General features: G+C 42.7%; 1 protein-coding gene across 17 annotated transcripts in view; it reads right to left on the bottom strand.

The window, feature by feature from the left end:
- The window catches only part of LOC139558459 (thyroid hormone receptor beta), a 108,872-nt gene that overhangs the window by 43,839 nt on the left and 49,947 nt on the right, over positions 1-15,086 (bottom strand). For 10 of the 17 annotated variants that reach the window (XM_071373598.1, XM_071373602.1, XM_071373596.1 and 7 more), the window contains one exon: positions 3,407-3,465. The exons of the other annotated variants lie outside the window; for them this stretch is intronic. The gene's annotated coding sequence lies outside the window, so the exon portion shown is untranslated. The remainder of the gene's footprint in view (positions 1-3,406; positions 3,466-15,086) is intronic. 17 annotated transcript variants of the gene reach the window in all.

Raw genomic sequence — 15,086 nt, 5'->3', positions numbered from 1 at the left:
ATAACATACTTCAAGCTTTATCACACAAAACATTACACAAGGAGAAGAATATGGCCCTGATCATCATCATTATCGCAATGCGGAGGAACCATAATAAAGGCACACACACACACACAATAAAGGCCACCAGATGGTGTTTTCATTAAAAACTATTTGGCTGATAAAATAATCCACTGAGCCACTTGGTTTGGTAGTCTGGACTGCACTTTACATTACATTAAGATATGGAGCTGAACCACTAGGGGAAAAACACACTGTCTATGTGTGTGTGTGTTAACCCAACACACCAGGGGGTGAACTCTACTCAGTGAGATGAATCGTTCAAACTTTAGAACATACGTTGCAGATAGAAATGTACGTAGAAATGTAATGACTAGAGCTGGCATAGTACCGAATCCCTATTCTACATGATAGATTATCATGTCTGTTGAAGACATTTTTATCTAAGCGTTCTGTAATGTTTTCCTCCCTCCTGAAGAGTCCCCGTATGGTTCCTCCTTCCTAGAAAGCATAAACCAAATACCGATTTAAACACATGCACACATAGACACACACACAGAGAGGCTGGTGGGAGGAGCTATAAGAGGACGGGCTCATTGTAATGGCTGGAATGGAATTAATGGAACGGTATCAAACACATCAAACATATGGAACCCACGTTTGACTCGGTTCCATTGATTCTGATATAGTGATATCAGGGAGATCAGAACCTCGATTGGCTTATTACTCTCTCGTCTTATGGTCTTAAATCAGCATTTATTGATCTGAACTTAGTTCAACTGATTGCTGACCCCACTCGTTTGAATATAAAGAATCCTGCTAAATCAACTCCGATCTCATACTTAAAAATAACCCTCATAAATACAAAACTAGTGGTGTCTTTGATATGGACCTCAGTGATCACTGTCCCATAGTCTGCAAGAAACACAAAGTTGCCTAAAACGAAACCATGCCTTATCACTTAGAGAAACTTTAAAACCTTCCATGAGCAACAATCCTTAATGACCTTTGCCATTCCAACTTGCCCTTGAACCATTCGCTAGTATGTTTATCTATGCATCTGATAAACATGCTCCAATGAAGAGATTAAGAATTAAAGATAGAGTCAATCCATGGTTCATGCCAGATCTTGCTGAGTTAAATCAGCTAAGGAACAAAGCTTGGTCTGAAGCAAGACAGACACATTGGTAGCCCTGCTGACTGGCTGACCTTCAGACAACTTAGAAACAAATGTACTGCTTCTATAAAAAGGGCTAAGTCAATCTATTTCATTAATTCCCTTTCTGACCCTCGTGGCGATCCAGCTATGCTTTGGAAGGATATTAAAATTGACAAAGACAATTTAACACAGACAAAAGCGAAATAACTGACACCTTTAAACAATATTTTATTGCAGCAGACCATTTATTTGAAAGGGGACAATGAAAGGACTGTTCATGACACAGGCTCATCTGGTTATCCCTCATTCTCTACAAGATAATTCTTTGCAATGCTAGTCAAAATATGCCATACACTGTCTTAAACTTAATTCAAATGTTAATCACAGACTCGCCTGCTACTGTAAATGGAGACCCACTGGTCTCTCTTCGGCAAGTCACTACTAAGGAAGTTCTGGACGCTCTCTTAGATGTTGATGTTAAATAGTCCACTGGGGCAGACATGCTTGACCCGTGTCTTCTACGGCTTGCTGCACCTCTGATTGTGGAGCCCTTGGCACATATTTAATCAATCCATTCTCTTGAGTATTAGTACTAAGGTGTGGAAGTCGTCCCTTGTTCTCCCACTCCACAAAGGTGGTGATCCCTGCGATCTTAATAATTAAATGGCCCAATATCAAAACTTTAATACCTAGCTAAAATATTAGAACTCTTGGTAAATTCTGTTGTCGCTTTTAGATCATCCAGAGGGGGACAAAGTTACAGGTCGGCAGGCAGACTCAGGGACAGGCAGAGTAGTCAGGCAGGCAGGCTCGGAGTCAGGACAGGCAAGGGTCAAAACCAGGAGGACGAGAAAAGAGAGACTGGAAAAAGCAGGAGCTGAGACACAAACCGCTGGTTGACTTGAACAAACAAGATGAACTGGCAACAGACAAACAGAGAAAACAAGTATAAATACACAGGGGACAATGAGGAAGATGGGTGACACCTGGGAGGGGGGTGGAGACAATCACAAAGACAGGTGAAACAGATCAGGGTGTGTCACTGTCAGGTGGATGAATTATCTTGGCAAAGGATAAATGCTCACTAACAGGGATGTAAACAAATTTGTATACAAAATTTGAGAGAAATAAGCTTTTTGTGCGTATGGAAAATGTCAGCGATTTTTTTAGTTCATGAAACATGTTGTTTATATTTTTGTTCAGTATACATGCACACAGCAACCTCTGTGTTAAAACCTCTAGATTCAGTCTACCACTCAACCTTGCGTTTTTTCACTGGTGATAATTTCCATGCACATCATTGTCTCTTATATAGTTCTGTTGGCTGGGAATCTTTGACTACCAGAAGGGCCCAACATGTGCTTTATATACAAATAATAGCCCTTCTCCAGAAACTCTGATACTACCTCACTTCTAAATTGGAAATCTAGTATCTATAAGATTCACTCTCAAGAGTGGTTGGTTCTAGAGGTCTCCTCTGAGTTAGGGGAGACTGGTTTCAGTTACTATGCACCTCAGTCCTGGAATTGTTATTTATTTATTTAACTAGGCAAGTCAGTTAAGAACAAATTCTTACTTACAAATGACAGGGGAACAGTGGGTTAACTGCCTTGTTCATTGGCAGAACAACAGATTTTTACCTTGTCAGCTCAGGGATTCGATCCAGCAACCTTTCGGTTACTAGTCCAACACTCTAACCACTAGGCTACCTGCCGGAATGACATATAGGTCACTAAAACTTATTTGGTCCCAAAAGGTTAATGCACTTGTTTTGATTGATTGTATATATTTTTTCTACTGGCATTTTGAATGTAACGTAATTTATTTTAAATGTTGTAACTGCAATTTTGTAGTTATCATGCTTGAATTGTTGTTCACATTGCTTGAACTGTTGTTCTCAGGGAACCATTGGAAATGAGACCCTGGTCTCAATGAGTTCCCCTGGTTAAACAAAGGTTAATAATACAAACATGATTCCATTCCAGCCATTACAATGAGCCTGTCCTCCTACAGCTCCCCCCACCAGCCTCCTCTGACACACATATACATACACATATGCATCCCTGCATGTGCCTGTGTCTGTTTTTGAGTGTCTGTGTGTGTGCTGTTTAGCTGAGGCCTGGGAGAAGGGCTGAAGTGTAGCTGACGGCTCTCTGTATTGGCAGAGCAGACCCTGGCATGCTATGAGACGCTGTGTGTGTGAAGTGTTGGACGCTGGCTAGCTGTCTGACAAAAGGCCATTCTTACCAGAGGGAGGGAGAGAGGGAGGGATCCGAGGAGTCTGCCGAGTGCACCCAGACAGAATCCTGGAAGAACGAGAACCAAAGATCAGATTCTGGTGTCTGAGCTATCAACACTATCAGTGTCTTAAATCGATGGTAAAATGTTTTATGTTCAAATACATCCAAAGAGGTTTGCGGTGCTATAATCAAAAATAATGTCCATGTGTAGGCCTGATGCTCGACAACGAGTTAAAGCACATCAGTGGAGGCTGCTGAAGGGAGGACGGCTCATAATAATGGCTGGAATGGAGTCAATGGAATGGTATCAAACACGTGGTTTCTATGTGGTTGATACCATGCCATTGACTCCATTCCAGCCATTATTATGAGCCGTCCTCCCCTTAGCAGCTTTCACTGAAGCACATACATGAACAAATAAATGTACTACCAAACAAATAGTTTTAGAACATTTTTCAAAAACAATGCATTAGGGACAGCGAGGATGGAAAGGTTTTGGAAAGATCTCCATTTAAGGGAGGAAAGCGTTGGCCGTTTTCATTGAACTCTACACTATCACACACACAAATACCACATCCTAATGAATTGGGCCGCTGCAAGCCTGCAAGTACTGGCACCTCGCACTTTCTACTGTGAGTACTGGTACTAAAAGTAACTTGTATTAAGACATTGCATCTAGCCTTACAAGGCAATAAAAACACTAGCCTATATGAAGAAACAAACCGTGACACGCTGGATGTACACATACGCAGTGGCACACATGACGTACACACATATGCAGAAGCAGAGGGTTGAAGATCCCAGAGATGCTTTATGACTCCCTTAACCTCCCACAATAACTTTTCCACTTCTTACCCCCTTCTTTTTCACTAGGGCCTCTCTCTCTCTCTCTCCATTTCTCCCTCACTCTCTGATGACTCATTTCTCTGTGTGTAATGTCTGATCAAATCTAGCTTTTAAAGAGGGCGAGGTCTTTTTGCCGTTGCTGTAGTTCTGAGCGATTAGGGCTTTCTGGTCTGTTCAGTTTCGGTTAGATTATTAAAAAGTAACCATGGTTTTGATTATTGTTTTAAACATTAAATGCACAATGCAATGTGTAGGTTGAATGCTGTAACAACAGATGTAAAATAAATAAAAAAGTCCCATGATGCTAGTGACTGCCCATTACTGCTTATCACTTATTAACCATCATTTATTCACATTACTTTGCTTTAATAAAATACAGTGCATTCAGGAAGTATTCAGACCACTTGACTTCTTCCACATTTGGTGACTTTATAGCCTTAATCTAAAATTGATTAAATTGTTGTTGTTTATTCATCAATCTAGACACAATACCCCATAATAGCAAAGCAAAAACAAGTTTTTAGAATCTTTACAAAATAAAAAACTGAAAATATCACATATTTACGTAAGTATTCAGACCCTTTACTCAGTAATTTGTTGAAGCACCTTTGGCAGTGATTACAGCCTTGAGTCTTCTTGGGTATGACGCTACAAGCAGGTATATCTCACTGGTCACCCCCAAATCCAATTCCTCCTTTGGTCGCCTTTCCTTCCAGTTCTCTGCTGCTAATGACTGGAACGAACTGCAAAAATCACTGAAGCTGGAGACTCACATCTCCCTCACCAGCTGTCAGAGCAGCTTACAGATCACTGCACCTGTACATAGCCCATCTGTAAACAGCCCATCTATCTACCTCATCCCCATACTGTATTTATTTATTTATCTTGCTCCTTTGCACCCCAGTATCTCTACTTGCACATTCATCTTCTGCACATCTACCATTACCGTGTTTAATTGCTATATTGTAATTACTTCGCCACCATGGCCTATTTATTGCCTTAACTCCCTTATCTTACCTCATTTGCACTCACTGTATATAGACTTTTGTTTTCTTTTTTTCTACTGTATTATTGACTGTATGTTTTGTTTATTCCATGTGTAACTCTTGGCCAGGTCGCAGTTGCAAATTAGAACTTGTTCTCAACTAGCCTACCTGGCTAAATAAAGGTGAAATAAAAGAAAAGAAAATAAGCTTGGCACACCTGAATTTGGGGAGTTTCTCCCAATCTTCTCTGCAGATCCTCTCAAGCTCTGTCAGGTTGAAAGGGGAGCGTAGCTGCACAGCTATTTTTAGGTCTCTTCAGAGATGTTCGATCAGGTTCAAGTCCGGGCTCTAGCTGGGCCAATCAAGGACATTCAGAGACTTGTCCCGAAGCCACTCCTGCGTTGTCTTGGCTGTGTGCTTAGGGTCGTTGTCCTATTGGAAGGTGAACCTTTGTCTCAGTCTGAGGTCCTGAGCACTCTGGAGCAGGTTTTCATCAAGGATCTCTGTACTTGCTCCGTTCATTCTTCCCTCCATCCTGACTAGTCTCCCAGTGCCTGCCACTGAAAAACATCCCTACAGCATGATGCTGCCACCACCATGCTTCACAGTAGGGATGGTGCCAGGTTTCCTCCAGACATGATGGTTGGAATTCAGGCCAAAGAGTTCAATCTTGGTTTTATCGGACCAGAGAATCTTGTTTCTCATGGTCTGAGAGTCATTAGGTGCCTTTTGGAAAACTCCAAGCGGGCTGACATGTGCCTTTCACTGAGGAGTGGCTTCCGTCTGGCCACTCTACCATAAAGGCCTGATTGGTGGAGTGCTGCAGAGATGGTTGTCCTTCTGGAAGGTTCTCCCATCTCCAAAGAGGAACTCTGTAGCTGTCAGTGACCATCGGGTTCTTGTGCATCTCTCTGACCAAGGCCCTTCTACCCCATTTAAGAATGATGGAGGCCACTGTGTTATTGGGGACCTTCAATGCTACCAAAATGTGTTGGTACCCTTCCCCAGATCTGTGCCTTGACACAATCCTGTCTGAAGTTTACGGACAATTCCTTCTACCTCATTGCTTGGTTTTTGCTCTGACATCCACTGTCTGGAGGACTGTCAGAATGACCATTGGGTTCTCAAAATCCCTATTTTAGTAGTTCTTCAAAGTAAATAAGGCATACTTTCATGAATGCTGAATACCAACTATCAATCACTTAGATCATAATTTTCAAGTAGAGATACCTCGCAAAGCAACTACCCTCTCGATCGTGCATTCTCTCCCTTTCCCTGTCTGCCCCAGACGAGCATAACATAGCAGGCGTAAAAGAAACACCCAGACCAGACAAGTAACACGCAATGGATTATGGTCATTGTAGTTAATTACCACGTTTTCTGCGCTAAACCAGAGAGGAAGAGGCAAAGCGAGAGGGATATCTAGGCCCAAAATCTGTCTTCTCCAGCGGGTGGCGTTTTTTTCGGGCTTGATCTGATTTATCTCTAGAGAAACTGCGCAATGTGCGCATTGAGCTGCCAGGAAGAAAAACAATGAACAAAATGGAATTCAAATAATTTAACCGACGTCGGTCAATTAGTTATTTAAAAACAGAAAAATAACAGAATACACCCCATGACAAAATGATAGAATTGCAAGTAACAAGAGCGGTGTGAACAGTTAAGGTCATGAACAGTGCGAGTGAAAACGTTTTGGAACCCCTGCTGTAGAGTACTGCACAACGCAGGAAGGAACACGGAGAAAGCAAACTAAAGGAAACAACTTGTTTATTTGTTTTGTTGACCCCATTAGTTCAGTGCCACGTGGACTGGGTTAGCCGTTCCTCTTCTAGTGGCAGTAATCACATCTCTCTGTCTGTCGCACAAGTTAATTGAACTGCCAAACCCTTTTCGGGAAGCTCATAATTGAACTGAATTTATTTTGGGTAACAGACATATACAACAAACGTGCAATGTGGACCCAGAGGATATCACTTATAAGTATTAATTAAAACGCTTGTTTCCAAAGTGGTCCTTGTTGGCAAAAACAATAACACATATAATGATTAAAAGGGAAGACAAAATTACAAACAACCATAAATACATTAATTTATATTGACATCCTAAAAAGTGTCACTATTCACTGCACTTTTCCATATTCATTTCACATTAAATAAATCTATTCATTGCACATCATACCCATCATTCAAATATATACACCTGACCAGCAGTATGGGGCACAAGGGGCAGTAAATTAGCTAATGTAAATATTTCATGAAGTATCGTTTACATAGTATTATACTTTTAGTCTGAAACAGCTCACATTTCATCCTTGGTACTGTGTGTGTGTGAGTGAGTGACAGGGAGAAAAAGAAAGAGAGAGAGTGTGAGAGAGATCTGCCCAATGCATTCTGATAAACTATCATTTCCCTGTGTTTCCATGGTGATTGAGTTATATTTGAGGTTGACTCAATGATTCAGAGGAGAGCTTGGCATTCATCTCTCATTCTCCTACATCTGATGCACAGCACTTAAAAACACACCAGGCTTCAAAGTTCTTCATCAAGCAAAAAATTGAATAAAATATAATAGGAATATACTATATCCATTTGCGTTCTTTGAAAGTCCATTTGCCAGAACACAATGATTCTGTAAAGAGATTGAAATTAGTAATTTTAGCTATCAAATGTCACATCCAAATTCTTCCATAAGAACTGAATATACTACTGTAGATAAAGACTATAAATATGCACACTTATCTGCACAACAAATATAGAATGTTTTCTTCAAAGACCCTCATGTATCTACAGTTAGGATTCAACCCCATATTACTCAGAATCTAAAAGAGTTCTCTACCGTACCTTCTGTGGCTTCTCTCTGTATATAATCTCTGGCTAGAAGACCATGTACTAAAGCTGTTATTTCCTCTTGAGATTGACGACCAGATTGTCATGTAGCCCACACAAGCTTGCACGCACGATTGACACCCAGCTTGTCATATAGCATACTATACAACAAATACATGTGATTAAAAGCAGAACTCATATTTCAAGACATGGTACAGTATATGAGCAGGGTTGGGGAGTAACGGATATGTAATCCATTACATGTAAGGGATTATAAAAACGGTAACTGTAATCCGTTACGTTACCAGCAAAAATATTGTAATCAGATTACTTTTAAATTCAGAAAGGATGTTTGCGGGAAAAAAATCGGACACTTCTGTTTTCTCAAAGACGTTTCTTTATCCCGTGTGTAACTCTGTATTGTTTTTTTGTCGCAATGCTTTGCTTTATCTTGGCCAGGTCGCAGTTGTAAATGAGAACTTGTTCTCAACTGGCTACTACCTGGTTAAATAAAATAATAATAATAAAGTCTGACCACAAGTCAGAGACCACCATGATGACACACCAAATGTGTTTGATGGATCGCAGGAAAAGAGCAGGAATAGGCTTTAGTAGGCTACAGTCCAAGCTATGTCTTCCAATGGTGCGACTGCTGTCGGCATCCAAAGATTATCCAACTTCAATAAGCACTTGGAGGTAAGGACGACAGCAGTGGGGTAGTCTACGGCGATACAGATATCACTTATTGATATCTACATGGCGCATTGATGTGAATCACACTGCTGGGCTCTCATTTAGCTATTTACGCCTTACGGATTGTAGCCGTTGTGGATGGCTGTTCACAAAACTAAATGTGTATTTAAACCCAATAATGGTTGAATTCAAGAAGTTTAAGCTGCCTATCAATAATTGTTTTGGACAGCCAGTGAAAAATGCGCTCCTGCAACATCTGCATAATGCAGATCCCAGCCTATGGAATGAAAGTGAAGCTTTTATTGCTCAATCTAATACATGCTGGGAAAAACTCCATAGGCCTAATGGACACATGTTCAAACTTGCACACTTTGGATAGACTTAACGGGGCATTCTGTAGTTGCTACATTCATTTTTGGAATGATAAATTATATATAATACCAGTCAAAAGTTTGGACACACCTACTCAAAATAAAGGGTTTTCCTTTATTTTACTGTTTTCTACATTGTGGAATAATAGTGAAGACATCACAACTATGAAATAACACATATGGAATCATGTAGTAACCAAAAAAGTGTTGGGCAAATCAAAATACATTTTATATTTGAGATTCTTCAAAGTAGCCACCCTTTGCCTTGATGACAGCTTCTACAGCGGGCAGACAGACAGGTCATGTGGAGGCTGCTACAGCGGGCAGACCGACAGGTCATGTGGAGGCTGCTACAGCGGGCAGACCGACAGGTCATGTGGAGGCTGCTACAGCGGGCAGACCGACAGGTCATGTGGAGGCTGCTACAGCGGGCAGACCGACAGGTCATGTGGAGGCTGCTACAGCGGGCAGACCGACAGGTCATGTGGAGGCTGCTACAGCGGGCAGACAGACAGGTCATGTGGAGGCTGCTACAGCGGGCAGACCGACAGGTCATGTGGAGGCTGCTACAGCGGGCAGACCGACAGGTCATGTGGAGGCTGCTACAGCGGGCAGACCGACAGGTCATGTGGAGGCTGCTACAGCGGGCAGACAGACAGGTCATGTGGAGGCTGCTACAGCGGGCAGACCGACAGGTCATGTGGAGGCTGCTACAGCGGGCAGACCGACAGGTCATGTGGAGGCTGCTACAGCGGGCAGACCGACAGGTCATGTGGAGGCTGCTACAGCGGGCAGACAGACAGGTCATGTGGAGGCTGCTACAGCGGGCAGACAGACAGGTCATGTGGAGGCTGCTACAGCGGGCAGACAGACAGGTCATGTGGAGGCTGCTACAGCGGGCAGACAGACAGGTCATGTGGAGGCTGCTACAGCGGGCAGACAGACAGGTTTCCTAGGACAGAATGTGTTTCTGGGAACCAGATGAATGCCAGTACATGTATATTATTCTTAATATGTAGTCAGTGCTAGAGAGGGTCAATACAAACCCTTCACAGAATGAAGGGGCAACAATGAGTTGAGGAGAAATACATTACACTATAATACAACTGTAATCCTGAATGAACCGTGTAGCTAATACAGTACTTATAACTAGCCTCAGCAGAGGGTGATAAACAGAACAGGGTAGTGTATTCATCTACTTGTGGCATGACAGTCATCTACTGTAATTATATTTACTGAGGTGCACCAAAGGACGAAGAGCAGAGGAAAAAAGCTTCCCCTAAGGATAGAGCGCAGATAGAAGGGGGAAGCAGATCTTATTGAAGAAAGAAAAGAGGGATGGAGGAATGAATAACTGCAGAAGTATAGCTGCAGCAAGCCAGACAGAACCACTTGATCTGTAAGCTTGTGTGTGTGGATGTGTGTGTATATGTGTGTAGCACTAAGCTCCTGAACTGACCCCCAGAGAGAGAGAGATAGAGTACAGAGGGAGAGGGAGAACCAGTCATGTGTGGAGAACACACAGCATTGGAACACTAGATCAAATGAACAGCGCAGAATCGTCTAAAATGCATGAATCCATTTGGCTCCCCGGGCCCCGCCCCCTCGGTCTCTCTCTCTTCTTTCCTCACTCCCTCCATCCCTCCACTGTGCCAGTCTGAGTGCAGGTCAGATGAGGACTGTTATCAGCGCGCTCACAGAAACAGCTCTCAGCTCTGCTTTGTAACACACTTTTTTTTCTAGTTTTCATCCACATGCACACAATTCCAGAGACAGAGTGACAGAGGAAGAAAATATTTTGCAAACCCACTGCAGTAGAGAACAAGGAGAAGAGAGGGAAGGGGGTGGGGGAGAAGAGAACGAGGGAGGAGAGGAAGGGGAAGGAGGGGTGGAGGTGGGAGGAGGAGAGAAGGGGGAAGGAGGGGTGGAGGTGGGAGGAGGAGAGAAGGGGGAAGGAGAGGTGAGGGCGGTGTGAGTGGGGTAGTTTGGTGTGAGAGCAGCACAGATATAAACAGCATCAGAGAGTATAACGTCCGCCTGCCACTGTCCTCCCTCCCTCCCTCCTGCCTCCCTCCCTCCCTCCCTCCATCCTCTCATCAAAAGTGTGCACCCGCCTCGCTCTGACAGAGCACCAAAATCACCACAGTGCATGCTGGGTAAAGGCGAGGGTAAATCAGGACAAACGCAGGGACTAAGGATACTGTGGTAAAAAAAAGAAGATAGATAAAGATGGAGAATGAAGGGAGGGGAGGAGGAGAGAAGAGGGGATTGTGAAACGAAATCTGCTAGTTTCAGCGAGTTCAGGTATCTTACATGGCATCCTGTTCCTGTGTCTGATGCAAGTTTGTGAAAACGCGTATTGTTACATTTATTGCCATCGCATCGAGTCATTGTTTCAGGGTTGAGCAAATGAAAATAAACATGTATTTCCGTGAAGACGTACCAACTAAACTGGTAACCACTTCCACACTACAAGGGCTTTTTTAAGCATGTGTGTTTCAGCTGGAGGCAGCAAGGGAATGTTGATTGTAACGAATCACATGGTTCCGATTGCACTGTAAGGGGCTTGTCACATCATGAGAGACCAATCAGCATCATCTTGGTTAAACAAAGAATAAAATATAATATACAGTGCATTTGGAATGTATTCAGATCCCTTGACTTATTCCACATTGTGTAATGTTAGTCTTATTCAAATGTATTTTTTTTTATATCCTCATTAAATCTACACACAATAATAACACAAAAACAGGTTTTTAGAAGAAGAAATATATACATCACATTTACATAAGTATTCAGACCCTTTACTCAGTACTTTGTTGAAGCACCTTTGGCAGCGAATACAGCCTTGAGTCTTCTTGGGTATGACACTACAAGCTTGGCACATCTGTATTTGGGGAATTTCTCCCATTCTTCTCTGCAGATCCTCTCAAGCTCTGTCAGGTTGGATGGGGAGCGTCGCTGTACAGCTATTTTTAGGTCTCTCCAGAGATGTTTGATCAGGTTCAAGTATAGGCTCTGGCTGGGCCACTCAAGGACATTCAGAGACTTGTCTCGAAGCCACTCCTGCGTTGTCTTGGCTGTGTGCTTAGGGTCATTGTCCTGTTAGAAGATGAAACTTCGCCTCAGTCCTGAGAATTCAGGAGCAGGATTTCAACAGGGATCTCTGTACTTTGCTCCATTCATCTTTCCCTCCATCCTAACTAGTCTCCCAGTCCCTGCCACTGAAAAACATCCCCACAGCATGATGCTGCCACCACCATGCTTCACCATAAGGATGGTGCCAGGTTTCCTCCAGACGTGACGCTTGGCATTCAGGCCAAAGAGTTCAATCTTGGTTTCATCAGACCAGAACATTTTGTTTCTCATGGTCTGAGAGTCCTTTAGGTGCCTTTTGGCAAAATCCAAGTGGGCTGTCATGTGCCTTTTACTGAGGAGTGGCTTCTGTCTGGCCACTCTACCATAAAGCCCTGATTGGTGGAATGCTACAGAGATGGTTGTCCTTCTCAAAGGTTCTCCCATCTCCAGAGAAACTCTGGAGGTCTGTCAGAGTCACCATTGGGTTCTTGGTCACCTCCCTGACCAAGGCCCTTCTCCCCCGATTGCTTATATAAACAGGTGTGTGCATTTCCAAATCAGGTCCAATCAATTGAATTTACCACAGGTGGATTCCAATCAAGTTGTAGAAACATCTCAAGGATGATCAATGGAAACAGGATGTACCTGAGCTCAATTTCGAGTCTCGTAGCAAAGGGTCTGGATACTTATGTGAATAAGGTATTTCAGTTTTTTATTTGTAATTAATTTGCCAAAATGTCTAAAACCCTGTTGTCATTATAGGGTATTGTGTGTAGATTGATGCAGATTTGTATTTATTTAATAAAACTGGCCTTCTTAAGACTAGTTGAGTATCTGGAGCATCAGCATTTGTGGGTTCGATTACAGGTTCAAAATGGCCAGAAACAAAGAACTTTCTTCTGAAACTCGTCAGTCTATTCTTGTTCTGAGAAGTGAAGGCTCTTCCATGCGAGAAATTGCCAGAAACTGAAGATCCCATACAATGCTGTGTACTACTCCCTTCACAGAACAGCGCAAACTGGCTCTAAACAGAATAGAAAGAATAGTGGGAGGCCCCGGTGCACAACTGAGCAAGAGGACAAGTACATTAGTGTGTCTAGTTTGAGAAACAGACACCTCACAAGTCCTTAACTGGCAGCTTCATTAAATAATACCCGCAAAACACCAGTCTCAACGTCAACAGTGAAGAGGAGACTCCGAGATACTGGCCTTCTAGGCAGAGTTGCAAAGAAAAAGTCATATCTCAGACTTGCCAATAAAAATAAAAGATTAAGATGGGCAAAAGAACACAGATTCTGGACAGTGGAACTCTGCCTAGAAGGCAAACATCCCGGAGTGGCCGCTTCACTGTTGACGTTGAGACTGGTGTTTTGCGGGTACTACGCAAAAAACAAAGCAGACCTCATGCCTTTCAAGCAACTTTTTTCAAATCATCATTAGTCGTATCATGTAGCCTTACAATGTATTAAAAATCAAAACATATAGCCCAATGTTTGTAGAACAAGTTACATTATTAACTTTAAATTGAGCATATAGGAGTACCTATTTTTGTTAACTCCTCAACACAGAATAGCCGCATGTGCGCACTCCCTCAAATAATTTTGAGAAAATATTTGTTCAATTGTATTCTTCATACTATAAAATAATGCCACGGAATTATAAGCAAATCTTGTCTGCTAAATTAACTAGTGTAGCCCACAGCCATTTGGCATTGCCACATCAGGACCTAACATAAGGACAACTCAGAGTATGCTATTCTGTTCTTATGAAATAGACTACATTTTCTTCATATCATGTTTCTTCAGACCTGTCTAAAATATATAATGGATTTATTGTGAAGGTGTAGGCTATATTACATGTATTTATTAGACTTTTTAAAGATGTGTGGAAGCCAGGAGACGCTAAATGTATTCATGTTAATTAACTGTCAATTACCAGGCCGACAGTTATTTGCTTGACAATCACCGGCTGACATAATTTTGTGACCGCCACAGCCCTAAGTGGGACTATCATTTGTTTTTCAACAGGACAATGACCCAAAACACACCTCCAGGCTGTGTAAGGGCAATTTGACCAAGAAGGAGAGTGATGGAGTGCTGCATTAGATGACCTGGCCTCCACAATCACCCAACCTCAACCCAAATGAGATGGTTTGGGATGAGTTGGACCACAGAGTGAAGGAAAAGCAGCCAACAAGTGCTCAGCATATGTGGGAACTCCTTCAAGATTGTTGGAAAAGCATTCCTCATGAAGCTGGTTGAGAGAATGCCAAGAGCGTGCAAGGCTGTCATCAAGGCAAAGGCTGGCTACTTTGAAGAGAGCGAGAGAGAGAGAGGATTGAGAGAAAGGGAAGCGAGAGAGAGATGGAGAGAGTGCAAGAGAAAGACCGTGGCTAGTGTTTGTTTCTTGGCAGAGCCACAGGAAGTAGTCTGAATCCTGAGTCCACACACTGTGGCATTCCAGCCAGGCCAGGCCATGCCATTCACCAAACACCACAACAAAGTAGAGACAGAAAACAATCATTGTGAAAATGAATAAATAAACTTTTGTACAATTAACTTGCTGAAGTCAGACCCATGACACTTTAACACATACTGTACTCAGTATTTACAGTCCAGCAGAGACTAAAGAGAGAGAGCGAGAGAGAGAGAAAGTTTCTACACTACTCTGGCTCCATGCTTTAAGTTCTGTGTTCTGTGTTATTCTCCTCCCACCCCCTACATCCTCCTCCGAATGGTCTCCTCCGTTGTCCCAGAGGTCTCCAGGAGAATGTGATAGGTTGCCAAACTGCAAATAGGTCAGCAATAGGGGCCCAAAGATTTTCTCCAAACTCCTCCTCCAAATGGTCCGTTCCAGCAGCGCCGGTGCCAAAACCTGGATACCACATT

The sequence above is a fragment of the Salvelinus alpinus genome, chromosome 29, assembly GCF_045679555.1.
Source record: "Salvelinus alpinus chromosome 29, SLU_Salpinus.1, whole genome shotgun sequence".
NCBI classification, from domain to species: Eukaryota; Metazoa; Chordata; class Actinopteri; order Salmoniformes; family Salmonidae; genus Salvelinus; species Salvelinus alpinus.
The sequence above is the reverse complement of the archived record's forward strand: the minus strand, read 5'-3'. Positions and strand labels throughout refer to the sequence as shown.